Below are 14,044 nucleotides of genomic sequence, written 5' to 3' on the forward strand. Positions count from 1 at the left end.
AACATGCGGTGTATGCGCCCGTAAAGAAACAGGAGGGGCCAAAGTGTCGACCTCCATTGCGTCGGGGTAGCCGACGCGCGATGACGTCATGTGGTCCGGAGCGGTCGGGAGGTCCATGGCGGAGGACAGCCGGTCACGGGAAGCGATCGGCGGCGCGTGACCCTGGGAGGCGCTTGGCGGCTGCAACGAAGCGTCGAATGCGGTCGGCGGCGGCGGCGGCTGCTGCTGCTGCTGCTGCTGCGGCGGCGGCGGCGCGTCGCCATGGGGCAAAATGGAAGGCATCGTCGGTAACACCTGGGGATGAGGCGAGCCAGTAGATGGGTCCCCAGGGCGCTGACCGGACGGCACCGACGCTGAAAGCAGACGGGGAGCGGCAGAACCCGAGCGACGACAGAGGCGCAGCTGATTGAGATGCCGACGCACCTCACCAGAGGCCCCCAAAACCAAATACATCGCGCGGCCGAGGCAGCGAAGAATGCGCCCTGCGAGCCAACGCCGTGAACCTCGATAGTTGCGATAAAATACAACGTCGCCTGGAGCAAAAGCAGGAGTCTGCCGCTGCGCAGGAACCTGATGCGGCGGATGCAGCAAAGACATCAATGTGCGATGAGGACGACCGTGGAGCAACTCAGCCGGCGAGCGACCATCTCGGGGCTGAGAGCGATACGAAGACAAAAAGAGCAACAATGCGTCCTCCCGAGAATGCGACTCTTTCAATTTCAACATCTGTGACTTGAAAGTCCGGACCAATCGTTCAGCGGCACCGTTGGACTGAGGCGAAAACGGCGCGGATGTCAGATGTTGAATACCATTGGCCTGGCAGAAAGACTGGAATTCTGCGGACATGAATTGTGGGCCATTGTCGGAAACAATAGTCTGCGGAATACCTTCAATGCAAAAGATAGCAGACAACGCTTGGATGGTGGCGGAGGACGTCGTGGAAGACATCCGGACAACAAAAGGAAAATTGCTGAAGGCGTCGACCAGAACCAACCATCGAGCATTCCAGAATGGACCAGCAAAATCAATGTGCAAGCGTTGCCAAGGGGAAGTGGCTTTTGGCCACGCAAAGACTTTCCGCGGCGGTGCGGACTGTTGTTCGGCACACGCCGGGCACGAAGAACACATATTCGTAATCGCAGCATCGATTCCGAACCAAGTACAGTGCTGACGAGCAAGTTGTTTCGTTCGTACTATACCCCAATGTCCTTGATGAAGAAGCCGTAAAACAGAGGACTGTAACGAACGTGGGACCACGACTCTGGACTGATCATTATCAGAACGCAACAACAAAACACCACGTCGAACAAAAAGTCTCTCCTTGTGAGCAAAAAATCGGCGAACCAACGGATCCTCGATCCGAGACTTTGACAAAGGCCATTGCGTAGCAACAAAACGTAAAACAGTAGCAAGGACAGGGTCAGCAGCTGTGGCTGTAGCTACACGACGAAAATCAATCGGAAACGATTCGACCACTTCATCGGTTTCCGAATCAATGAACATGCAAGCAAGTTCGGAAGAATCGAATGCTTTATCCTCAGCAACAGGCAAACGGGACAACGCATCGGCGTTTCCGTGCTTAGCAGTGGACCGATACAAGATATCGTAGCGGTACTGCGAGAGGAAAATAGACCAGCGAATGAATTTCTGCGCTGTACGTGGAGGTACAGGCTTGTTCGGATGAAAAAGCGACGTCAAAGGTTTGTGGTCTGTGATGATGGTAAAGTGACGACCATACAAGAAATCATGGAACTTAGTAACACCAAACACGAGAGCTAAAGCTTCTTTCTCTATCTGTGAATAATTTCTTTGCGCAGACGAGAGCAGTTTGGACGCAAAGGCAATAGGGCGATCATGTGAGCCAACTTTGTGCGCAAGCACAGCACCGATCCCGAAATCCGATGCATCGACCATCAACAAAAGGGGTTTCTGGGGATCGAAAGGCGTAAGGCAAGTATTAGAAAGCAACGCCGATTTCAACTGGCGAAAGGCGCGTTCACATTCCGTCGTCCAGACGAACGGAACACCTTTACGGCGTAAGCGATGAAGCGGAGCTGAAATGGAAGAGGCATTGCGCACATATTTATGGTAATAATTAATTTTACCCAACACACTCTGTAGCTGTTTGATATTTTGAGGGGACGGCAAGTCGTGTATGGCACGGAGGTGCTCTGGACTCGGATGTATGCCTTGGGCATTAATGACATGTCCCAGGTATGGTAAGTCACGAGCAAAAAACACACATTTGTCCTTCCTCAAGCGAAGACCATTTTGCCGCAAGACCTGAAATAATGTTCGTAAGTTCGCAAGATGATCTTCTTCTGTCTGTCCGGAGATCACTATATCGTCCAGATAGTTTGCTGCAGTAGGGACCGACGCACAAATAGTTTGTAAATATTGCTGAAACAAGGCAGGGGCGGATGCACACCCAAATGGCAGTCTTTTGAAGCGGTACAATCCAAGATGCGTGTTAACCACCAATACGCGCTGGGATGCGTCGTCCACCGGTATTTGCAAGTACGCATCGGCTAGGTCCAACTTTGAAAAATATTTTCCCGGGCACAGTTTAGCAAAAAGATCTTCCGGGCGGGGCAAAGGAAAAGTAGCAGTCACTAGCTGTGGATTCACTGTGGCCTTGATTTACAATAGACATGTTAAACAACTTAAATAAATCTAGACCAAACAAATTCACAGCAGAAGAAGAACGAAGAACGTAAAATGACACAAGTTTTGTTTGTCCCTTGAATGTTGCAAGAAGGCTGCACTGTCCTAACACAGGAATTTTCTGTCCGGAATATGTAGTTAGCTTAACATTTGCGGCACGCAACGGAGGTGCGCCCAGTTGTTTGTATGTGTCGTGATTGAGCAATGAAACTGCAGCTCCGGTATCGAGCTGGAATGGTATCACTTGGCCGTCAAAGTCTAAGTCCACAAAAAGTTTATTGTCCTGCTGACGACAAGAGCGACTGTTTTGTGCAATTGGAACAGACACTGGTACAGAATCACTTGCTAATTGACGTGATTTCCGGCGACGTCGACGCACAGTTTTTGTGGGACGATCACAGTCACTGTTAGAGAAAGTGTCACTGGACGAAGCGGAATTAACGACATGAATGTCCATAGGCGAAGGTCCACGAGCCTGAGTGTCTTTGGTGCGATTCCGGCGCGAAGCAAAGGGCCTGGAATGATTGTGATTGTCTGATCTGAGCTTTTTCTGGCAAACACTTTGAACATGTCCTTTCTTATTGCAGAAAAAGCAAATAGCTTGGCGTGACGGGCAATGTTCACGCGAATGTCTAGTAGCACACCGCGGGCATGATTTCACTGCATTTGTGGGCTGGCGCGGCACACCTGGCTTAGCACGCGGCGGTCGCTGTGCGTCCGTGCGCGAGGCCCGGTTACCGGGTCGCACAGCGCGTCCAGCGGGCCGGTTAATGTTACACACGGCTGGCGAAGTTTCAAAAGATTCCTGAGCACAGTCCAGTGTGTCCTGTCTATCCAATATGTCTATCACTTGATGAAGGGAGGGATTAACTAGTTTCAAAATTTGCTCCCGTATGCGAACATCAGAAACGTTCTGTGCAATTGCATCACGCACCATTGTATCTGAATAAGAAAGACCACAGTCACATTCAAAGGCACAGTCCCTAGTAAGTCCTTGCAATGTTGCTACCCACTCCCTATTAGTTTGACCGGCCGTACGTTTTGTACGAAAAAACGTATACCGTTTTGCAACCACATTAACTGTTTCTTTGAAATAGGCATCTAATGCAGACAAAATTTCCTCGTAGGACAGAGTTGCTACGTCTCGCCGGGGAAACAATTTCACTATCACACGGTATGTGGACACACCGACACAAGAAAGCAAAAACGGCTGCCGCTCTTTACCTTGAATTCTGTAGGCAGCCAGGTGAAAGTCAAACTGACGAGACCACTCTTGCCAGGTCTCGTCGGCTGCCACGTATGGTCGAAAGGGAGGTGCAACAGCGTTCAGTGGCAGCGGTAGCGAAGAAGCGGTGGCGGCCGCATCGGTTTGAATGGTACGTTGACCCTGGACGAGCTGTCCAAGGGCATCCAGTAACGCCTGCGTCTGCTGAGTCTGCAAGCGATAAAATTCGGACAGTACATCTGGAGAATGTGGCGAAGCCATGACACAATTAAATAGAAACAATCAGAACACTTGAAACGTCATCAATGGTACAAACAAAGGAATACAAACTCTTTAACTCGTCGCCATATGTTGTATCGGTAGCGAGACCGACACATTGAAGTTTAGCTGAAAAAGAAAGCTTGACTAACGCGGTAGCCGATAGTGCACGCATACAGCATACGGGCGTGAAGTCTGGAACATGAGAACTTATTAATGAATAAGAAGAAAAGTATGTAGATGCTTTGTACTTATCTTTTATTTCTCTTGAATACTCGTAAGCTATAGGCACTGATACAAATGGCTCCTTGCTAGTTAGTAGCCATTAACTTCTGATGGCTATTCTGTCTCTCGGCTAATGAGAGAGAAAGGCTTCATACAACTGGGCGATAGCTAGGCTCGCGTACAACTGGGCGGTAGCTTGGTTCTCGTACAACTGGGGTCGAGTCCACTCTCGTATCACGAGACCTGCCTTGGTGGTGGCGCTAGGTCTGCGATCACAGTGGCGACACGCGGGTCCGACATGTACTACATGGACCGCGGCCGATTTAAACTACCACCTAGCAAGTGTGGTGTCTGGCGGTGACACCACACACACAACTCTGAAGACAGGAAGAGGAGATAAATGCGAGAACTATCAGACAATCAGCTTAACAGCTCACGTATCGAAGCTGCCCACAAGGATAACACACAGAAGAATCGAAAAGAAAATTGTGGATTTGTTAAATGATAATCAGTCTGACTTTCGGAAAGGTGAAGACACCAGAGAGGCAGTTCTGACCATAGGCTTTATGATGGAAGTAAGACAAGGAAAATCAAGACACGTTCATAGGATTTGTTGACTGAGAAAAAGCGTTAGATAATGTAAAATCCTGCATCATCACGAGTCGTTATGCTGATTGCTGAGCCTCGTGACCCCATGAACCAAGCGTCTCCATCCCGTACGGTTATCAGCTTCTCTTAGGACCTGCTGAAGAGGTAGACCAAAGATGACCAAATATATTTTTGATTTGATGAGTCCACCTGTTCGCTGCTCTTCCTCTCGGTCCCTTGCCCACGATCTTTCCTTCCAGTTTTCTCCATCTCTTCTCACAACATGACCAAAGAACTGGAGATTTTTTGGCTGACACGAGAAGGAAGGCGCGTCAAGATACTGAGTTGCTCAGTAAAGGACATATTTGTTGTTCTTTCAGTCCATTTACGCCCAGCATACTGCGCCAACACCTAAGCTCAAATACGTCGATGCTCTGTTTGTCTCTGGCTTTATGAGTCCATGTCTCGCAACCATAAAATAAGAGAGAAAACACCAGTTTTTCAACAAGCCGGACCTTTGTGGTGCTTGTTATCGCTCTGACCTGCCAGATCTTGGTGAGCTGCTTCATAGCCACTGGCCGTAGCGTGACTCGTCTTCTTACCTTATCTTCCCAACTTTCCGTGTAACAGATAAGTGACCCAAGTTAGATGAAAGACATGTAAGTTGAACCAGCACGCCTCGATCAGTTATCATGACTTTGGACTTGCTGAGATTGATGCCCAATACATAAAACAGACTTATGTCCTTTACTTTTGTTAACAGCTGCTGGATAAGAGGACGGTGTCATCAGAAAATAGGTATTGTTAATAGCTCTAACACCAATTACACTGAAGCGCCAAAGAAACTAGTATAGGCATGCGTATTCAAATACAGAGTTACGTAAACAGGCAGAATATGGCGCTGCGGTCGACAATGCCTATATAAGACAAGTGTATAGCGCAGTTGTTAGATCGGTTACTGCTGCTTAAGTGAGTTTGAACGTGGTGTTACAGTCGGCGCACGAGCGATGGGACACAGCATCTCCGAGATAGCGATGAACTGGGGACACCGCTGTGCTTGGAAAAAGATCCTGCAAGAACGGGACCAACGACCTCTGAACAGAATCGTTCAACGTGACAGAAGTGCAGCCCTCCCACAAATTGCTGCAGATTTTAATGTTGGACCATCAACAAGTGTCAGCGTGCGAACCATTTAACAAAACATCATCGATATGGGCTTCCGGAATCGGAGGCCCACTCGTGTACCCTTGATGACTGCACGACACAAAGCTTTACGCCTTGCCTGCGCCAGTCAACACCGACATTGGACTGTCGATGACTGGTCGGACGAGTCTCGTTTCATATTGTATTGAGCGGACGGACGCTTACGGGTATGGAGACAACCTCATGAATCCATGGACCCTGGATGTCAGCAGGGGACTGTTCAAGCTGGTGCAGGCTCTGTAATGGTGTAGGGCGTGTGCAGTTGGAATGATATGGGACCCCTGATATGTCTAGATACGACTCTGACAGGTGACACGTACGTAAGAATCTTTTCTGATCACCTGCATCCATTCATGTCCAGAACTACTGCAGATTGGCCCCAGGAACACTCTTCTGAGTGAAACACTTCCCCAGACGTGAACATTACTGAGCATATCTGTGATGCCTTGCAACATACTGTTTAGAAGAGATCTTCACCCCCTCGTACTTTTATGGATTTATGGACAGCCCAGCAGGATCCATGGCGTCTGTTCCCTCTAACACTACTCCAGACATCAGCCGAGACCATGCCATGTCATGTCATGTTGCAGCACATTTGCGTGCTCGTGGCGGTCCTAAAAGCTATTAGGCAGGTGTACCAGTTTATTTGTCTCTTCAGTGTAAGATGCCTTTAGTCCAAACACCAACAGCACTCTTAATGACAAGTACAGCACAGATGTTGCACTGGCAGATAACTTTTTCCAGACAAGCCAGTCAAAGGCTTTCATATAGTCAAGGAAGCAGATGAAGTCAGGAGCACAGATCTCTCCAATTCTCGATTATTTGTCGTCTGTTGGGTATCTGTTCACAAGTCCCTTTTCCTTCAACAAAACCTGCTTTTTCTGTGGAAATTTGAGGTTGAGTGTATGGGTACAAACGTTGGCTCAGGATTGAGGGCTTAAAAAAAAGTAAAAAAAAAACCGGCTCTCAACTACTTACCCTCAGTCTCAGAGTTAAAATATTAATAGTTTTGGCTGGTTTCGTTGTCTGGGAGCTGGGATACGTAGTTGTCGCATTACATGACAAATACTGCTGAGTCTACAGTATACAATATGAATATACAAATGAATCGAATGGTTGAAGGTTCCTATCACTCGGCAATTGCGAATTTTGAATGTAACATAGGAATTTATAAATGAAAAATTGCAATTAAATAAAATCGGAAGGTACTATTTTAACGACTTTGAATGAAGAGTATGATAGCAGAAGTACTTTTAAGAATGCCATTTATTACTGCAAACCACTTATTGGTGTCGATGGTCCAGCAATTATATAAAATATAAGTTGAATAACAGAGAAACAATAGATTCCAACTTCACATAATTAGTTATGAGCAACAACATAGCTAGCAAGATATTCACTTCTAGACGCATACCTCGTGTTCACTGCAGAAGCCACGGAAATCTCACAAGTGCACAAGTTGGCAAAAAAAAAAAAAAAAATTAAAAAAAAAATAATAACGTTGAAATGGATCCGAGCACTATGGGACTTAACATCTGAGGTCATCAGTCCTCTAGAACTTAGAACTACTTATACCTAACTAACCTAAGGACATCCCACACATCCATGCCCAAGGCAGGATTCGAACCTGCCACCGTAGCGGTAGCGCGGTTCCAGACTGAAGCGCCTAGAACCGCTCGACCACAATGGCTGGCCGCAAGTTGGCACAACGAAATATTTCTATCTCCCGCGACCACGCGCAAACTGCTCAACACTCTCCAAGTATTTCCTGCGACCGACCATTGCGCCTTCCCGTCCAGCACTCTCCTGTCCCGTGCAACCCTCCTCCATTTCCATCCTGTTCCTTCATTCACTTCGGTAGTCGCCTACCGTAGTAACGAGAGCTGTGAGTGGCTAGAGCGTCCCGCCATGTCTCCAAGCCCATACACACTCACAAACATATTGAAACACATACGAAATACTGGATTTACATTTACATGACCTGAAATTAAATAAATATCCCTACGGCTGGACCATAAACACGCTCTTACACAATTATTAAATACATAAACAAATCAAATAAACATATATCAAAGGAACAGAAACAAAAGTAGGCCAGTAACCTAATGTCCTTGTGCTTTCTAAAACACAGTAAATATTTGACCAATTTCTTCATGAACGGTATATATAGGATATAAACAAAGACATAGACGAATAAATATATTTATAAGCACGCTGCTACCGTTTTTTCGTGTAACTGTGGAATACTTATTGCCTGACGCGATCAATAGTAATCGGCCACTATGACCTCCAACAACTCAGGTACTATTCAAGTTACATGCCTGTAATTCATACCAATTTCGGTTTACACTAGTAGCTTTCTAAACACATGTCGATAGACAAAATCGGATGAAACTTTTATAATTTGTAAATTCGTTGCTAGGTGTTACTTGTATAATTTACAGTCAGATACTAAACTTTAAACTAATAAAGATATTGAATATCTGAGTACACCATCAGAATCGTCGTGCAAATAATGGTAATGTACATGTTTCTTTTTAAGTTATCATGATTCCGCTGGCTATTATTAATTTCTACATGAACTGTGAAATTTCTGCCATTATGGTTTCACAAAGTCCGCTATCTTTGGCACTCCCGGCATACAAATCTCCTTCAACAAAATGGTGCAAGGCATTCGAAATTCTGTGAAAGATAGGTACAAGCTGTAGGGAAAGACGGGTAGTATAAAACATCCGCAAGAACAAGAACGAGAAAATTTTTGGCGAATGGTCTGGTCTACCCATTCCCACGACTTACGTCCCATCGAGCACATGTGGGGTACCTTGAGGAGAGACGCACGGCAGCAGATCCGCATGCACCAATAACCATCCAGCAGTTTTCGACCGCGCTACTGGAGGAATGGAACGTCCTACCACAAGAACTCTTAACCAACCTTGTGGCTATTATGGGAGCACGTCGAAGAGCTTGTATCTCCGTCGTTGGCGATCGCGCACCGTAATAAGAACCATGTCCCGTCTTATGTTATGTACAGGGTACTATCATAAGTCGCAGAGACTTCAGAGCAATTATTGTCTTTGAATGAAATGGTCGTTTCTGTTCATCTCACTACGTATTTCTTTCCGTCTCCTTTCCTACTAAATTGTGGCAGTCATTTTTATTTATAGCCTAATTTTCATCGAGCAAATTGTATCGAACTGATGGACGTGTAAGGGCGTGGAGACAACTTATGAATCCATTTACCCTGCATATCAGCAGGGGACTGTTCAAGCTGGTGGAGGCTCTATAATGGTGTGAGGCGTGAGCAGTTGGAGTGATATGGCACCCTAATACATGTAGACACTACTTTGACAGTGACAGTGACACATAACGTGTAACTTACTTTCGTCCTTAAGGAGACAGTCCAGTTTGAATATTTGAAGAAATCGAGTTTTCTTTTTATTTTGCTACAAATGTTCTCCGGGATGTCTACTTGACTATGGTGTTCATCCCAGATTCGCCAGTAACTGCTTTGTCGAAATACAAGTCGATTCGTGAAAAAATGTCTCTGAAAACCATGAACAGTGGGAAAAAATAGTTGGAACGTGATTTCAACGGCGGCCTAGCAGACACTATGGAAGTTCCGAACGTGCTATAACGTGAGATCGATCCAGCTTGTTACAACTTCTGCGCAAAAGCGGACGAAAAGCGTATGGAGCAAGCAGATCAGCGTGTGATAGAAGCTGCCAAAGAGGCCCGCGGGACCGCTATGGCCACGAAAGAGGAGGAGCAGGACTTCCTGTTGGATCTGGAAGGACTGCTGTATGGTCAAAGGATCGGTGACTAGAGGTAAATTTAACGAAACGACACTGAAGACCCAAAGAAACTGGCACACTTGCCCATATCGTGTAGGGCCTCAGCGAACACGCAGAAGCGCCGCAACACGAACGTGGCATGGACTCGATTAATGTCTCAAATAGTGCTGGAAGGAACTGACACCAACAATCCTTCAGGGCTGTCCACAAATCCTTAAGAGTACGAGGGGGTGGAGATCTCTTCTGAACAGCACGTTGCAAGACATCCCAGATATGATCAATAATGTTCATGTCTGGGGAGTTTGGTGACCAGCGCATGTGTTTAAACTCAGGAGAGTGTTCCTGGAGCGGCTCTGTAGCAATTCTCGATGTGTGTAGTGTCGCATTGTCCTGCTGGAATTTCCCAAGTCCGTCAGATTGCACAATAGACATGAATGGATGCAGGTGATCAGACAGGATGCTTACGCGCGCATCAGCTGTCAGAGTAGTGTCTACATGTATTAGGGTGCCATATCATTCCAACTGCTCACGCCTCACACCATTATAGAGCTTCCACCAGCTTGAACAGTCCCCTGCTGATACGCAGGGTAAATGAATTCATAAGTTGTCTCCCCACCCTTACACGTCCATCAGTTCGATACAATTTGAAACGAGGCTCGTCCGACGAGGCAACGTGTTTCCAGTCATCAATTGTCCAATGTCGGTGTTGACGGGCCCAGGCAAGGCGTAAAGTTTTGTGTCGTGCAGTCATCAAGGGTACACGAATGTGAATCAGGCTCTGAAAGCCCATATCGACGGTGCTTCGTTGAATGGTTCGTAGGGTGACACTTGTTGATGGCCCAGCACTGAAATTTGCAGCAATTTGCGGAAGGGTTGGACTCCTGTCACGTTGATCGAATATCTTCAGTCGTCGTTGGTCCCGTTCTTGCAGGATCTTCTTCCGGCCGTAGCGATGTCGGAGATTTGATGTTTTATCGGATTCCTGATATTCACGGTACACTCGTGAAGTGGTCGTACGGGAAAAACCCCTCTTCATCGCTACCTCGGAGATGCTGTGTCTGATCAGTCGTCCACCGACTGTAACATCACATTCCAACTCCCTTAAACCTTTATAATCTGCAATTGCAGTAGCAGTAAACGATCTAACAAGTGCTCCAGACACTTGTTGTCTTATGTGGGCGTTTCCGGCAGCAGCGCTGTACTCTGATTGTTTACATATCACTGTATTTGAACACCCATGCCTGTAACAGTTTCTTTGGCTCTTCAGTGTATAAAAAATGCAACCTTTTTACACGAAACTGTATTTATCAAACTGACTGGAAACACGACTAGAGAACAGTACAAACGATTTTGACTGGAATTTGTTGCTGGCGTTCTAAATTGAATTCTCCATCAGCGTGCATGGTTTCCTCTACATTTCGTGTGCGAAGAAAATGACATTTGTTTCAACATGTCATCATTTTCTTAGAAATCAATATTTTCCATTGTCCTAGGTACGCTAATAGAAAATGTATCGAAAATGACTTGTGCAAAACTACTTTGTTACGGGTTCAAAAGGAGTGCTTCGAGAATTTGCGCCGATGACCAGTGTTCCGGTTGAATTGAGTCCTTCCACCTGGTGCAGTGGTTACTGGGAGCATCCCGTGTGGACACAGACAGCATTGCTTAAAGACAAATGTGTAAGGAATAAAACTATATCATCAGATTTAGGACTACTTTTTGTTTTACTTAAATAATCACAGAAATAGCGTATTTTTCGTACTTTAAAAGAAGGCGATCACTTTAACTTTTGCACAGCAGTGTACATGTTTATTTTCTATGTTTATAAACTACATAATTATGCCATACGTTTGCAAATCGTCAATTTTGTGCTGAGAATGTATCGCAACTGACAACCGTATGGCATTCGTAGTATGTTTTATGAGGACTACCATTAGAGATAAATAGCCATTAAAGACTAGAGATTAACGGTGTAAATACAGATAACCAGTTAACGAGTAAATAGCTGCTGACGATTCCTTCCTCTGGAATGTGCTGACCAACACGCACCTTTCTTGAAGTCTATCAAATCAGTGGTTACTGTGGTTCAGTGTCTTCACATCTTGGTATTTACAGGCGGATGCCCGTTTCTTGAAAATATTTTGGTAATTGCAGACGAATGCAAGTTTTCTTCAAAATGTCTTGCGACATGAACATAAGGTTTTCGGCTGTTCTGCAAGATCAATGATACTTCTCCGCAGAGGAATTACCATTTGATATGATTTGCCCGATGGAGTTTGGCCTGCTGTCTCTTTCGCGTAACGGGAACAGTCGAGCAGTAGATGACGTACCAGTATATATTGCGTGTATACGATGATCTTCGTAATACGGAGAGGTTAAAATTCTCATTCTATGGCGATGTTCAGGGCAATTACCAGTGTTCAGTTCACATTATTATTGTTGATGTTATGTGACGTCAAGCAAATTTGAACACTGATCTGATTTTTTAAAAGTAATCAACGGTTGAATTCTTGAATAGCGCCCTCTCGTCATCTGTGAGGTTTCCCAAAATCGGCGCCATTCATGGAAAACTTATTTATTCTAGTTCCAAAGTGTGAAAAAGGGAGACATATTAAGAAAAATATGTCTTCGGTAATTGAGCTCTTTGCTCATTTGTCGACTGTATGATTTCGGAATGTCCTTTGACCTAAACAAGTAGAACTCTTTTCTCCTGAAGGACAGATTAATCAGTTCCTTTACCCGAAAGAGGTAATAGTTCATCTTCAATTTCCAGAACTTATGATCTAGTTTTTCCAGGGCGTTCTGCGAATGTGTTGTGATCAGAATGCCGATGGTATTATGCAGTACGTTTCTGATTGCCTTTCTTATTACTAGAACGTTGGCCGTAAAGGTACTCGCTCCGAGAGAAAGCTTCTACATGGTGGTGTTTCCGTGGTGCGACAATGTTGTAGACATCATTTAAACAAAGGCGATTTTTGTTGCGTCGGAATTTTCTCAAAAAATTTCAATCACCAACTTTCTCCTACGAATGCGCAAATAGTTTGTTGACGCTGACCTACATAGGGAGGCACCATCACCATGATCAAATAAGTGAATTCAGAGCCCGCACTGAAAGATATAAGTATTCGTTTCTTCCGCGCGCTGTACGAATTTGGACTAATAGAGAATTATTGTAAAAGTGGTGCGATGAACCCTCTGCCAGGCACTTAAATGGGATTTGCTGAGTATCCAGGTAGATGTAGAAGAAGACAATAGAGAAGAAACGGATAGCTCTCTGGCAGGATACAGATGCCGGTTGTGGCACATAACGTTTGGATCTCACAAGACCACACATGCACAAGATTTATACAATACGCAGAGCTTTGCCGGAAATTAAAGTGACAGAAGGGGAGCTCCAAATGGTCAGCTGTTTAGAAAGAATAGCAGTCCTGGCGCGGCTTCAGCCCTAATAGCGTATCTTACAAACGGCAGTTGGCGCAGCGGAAAGTGTACAGAATGGTAACACCACGGTAGTGGGGTCAAGTCTGTATGAGGAAACTTCTTTATTTTCAATTTTTACTTTACTTCCAGAGCGAAATTTTCACTCTGCAGCGGAGTGTGCGGCGATATGTAACTTCCTGGAAGATTAAAGCAGTGGGTCGGAGCGGGCTCTACCAACTGAGCTACCCAAGCACGACTCACGAGCTGTTCTCACAACTTTAATTCTGCTAGTTCGAATCTCGGTCCGGCACACAGTTTTAATCTGCCAGGAAGTTTTACGTTACTTGCAATGCAAATAAACAGAAATAACGCTCAGTATATTGTATTTACTAATGTTTTCATAAAAGGAAAAGTGAATGAAAATTTGGGGTTGCAAATAAATTTGCAGTAAGGGATTGTAGGCGTTCATAAGGAAAACTTCGTATGTAAAATTAGCTACTTCGATAATTTATACACTCCTGGAAATGGAAAAAAGAACACATTGACACCGGTGTGTCAGACCCACCATACTTTCTCCGGACACTGCGAGAGGGCTGTACAAGCAATGATCACACGCACGGCACAGCGGACACACCAGGAACCGCGGTGTTGGCCGTCGAATGGCGCTAGC

At 45.6% G+C, this 14,044-nt stretch overlaps 1 protein-coding gene across 1 annotated transcript in view; it reads right to left on the reverse strand.

Annotated features, from left to right (window-relative positions):
- Window positions 1-14,044, reverse strand: part of LOC124801285 (sialin-like) — a 157,134-nt gene that overhangs the window by 122,671 nt on the left and 20,419 nt on the right. The gene's annotated exons all lie outside the window — the stretch shown is intronic.

Source organism: Schistocerca piceifrons, chromosome 1 (assembly GCF_021461385.2).
Source record: "Schistocerca piceifrons isolate TAMUIC-IGC-003096 chromosome 1, iqSchPice1.1, whole genome shotgun sequence".
NCBI lineage: Eukaryota > Metazoa > Arthropoda > Insecta > Orthoptera > Acrididae > Schistocerca > Schistocerca piceifrons.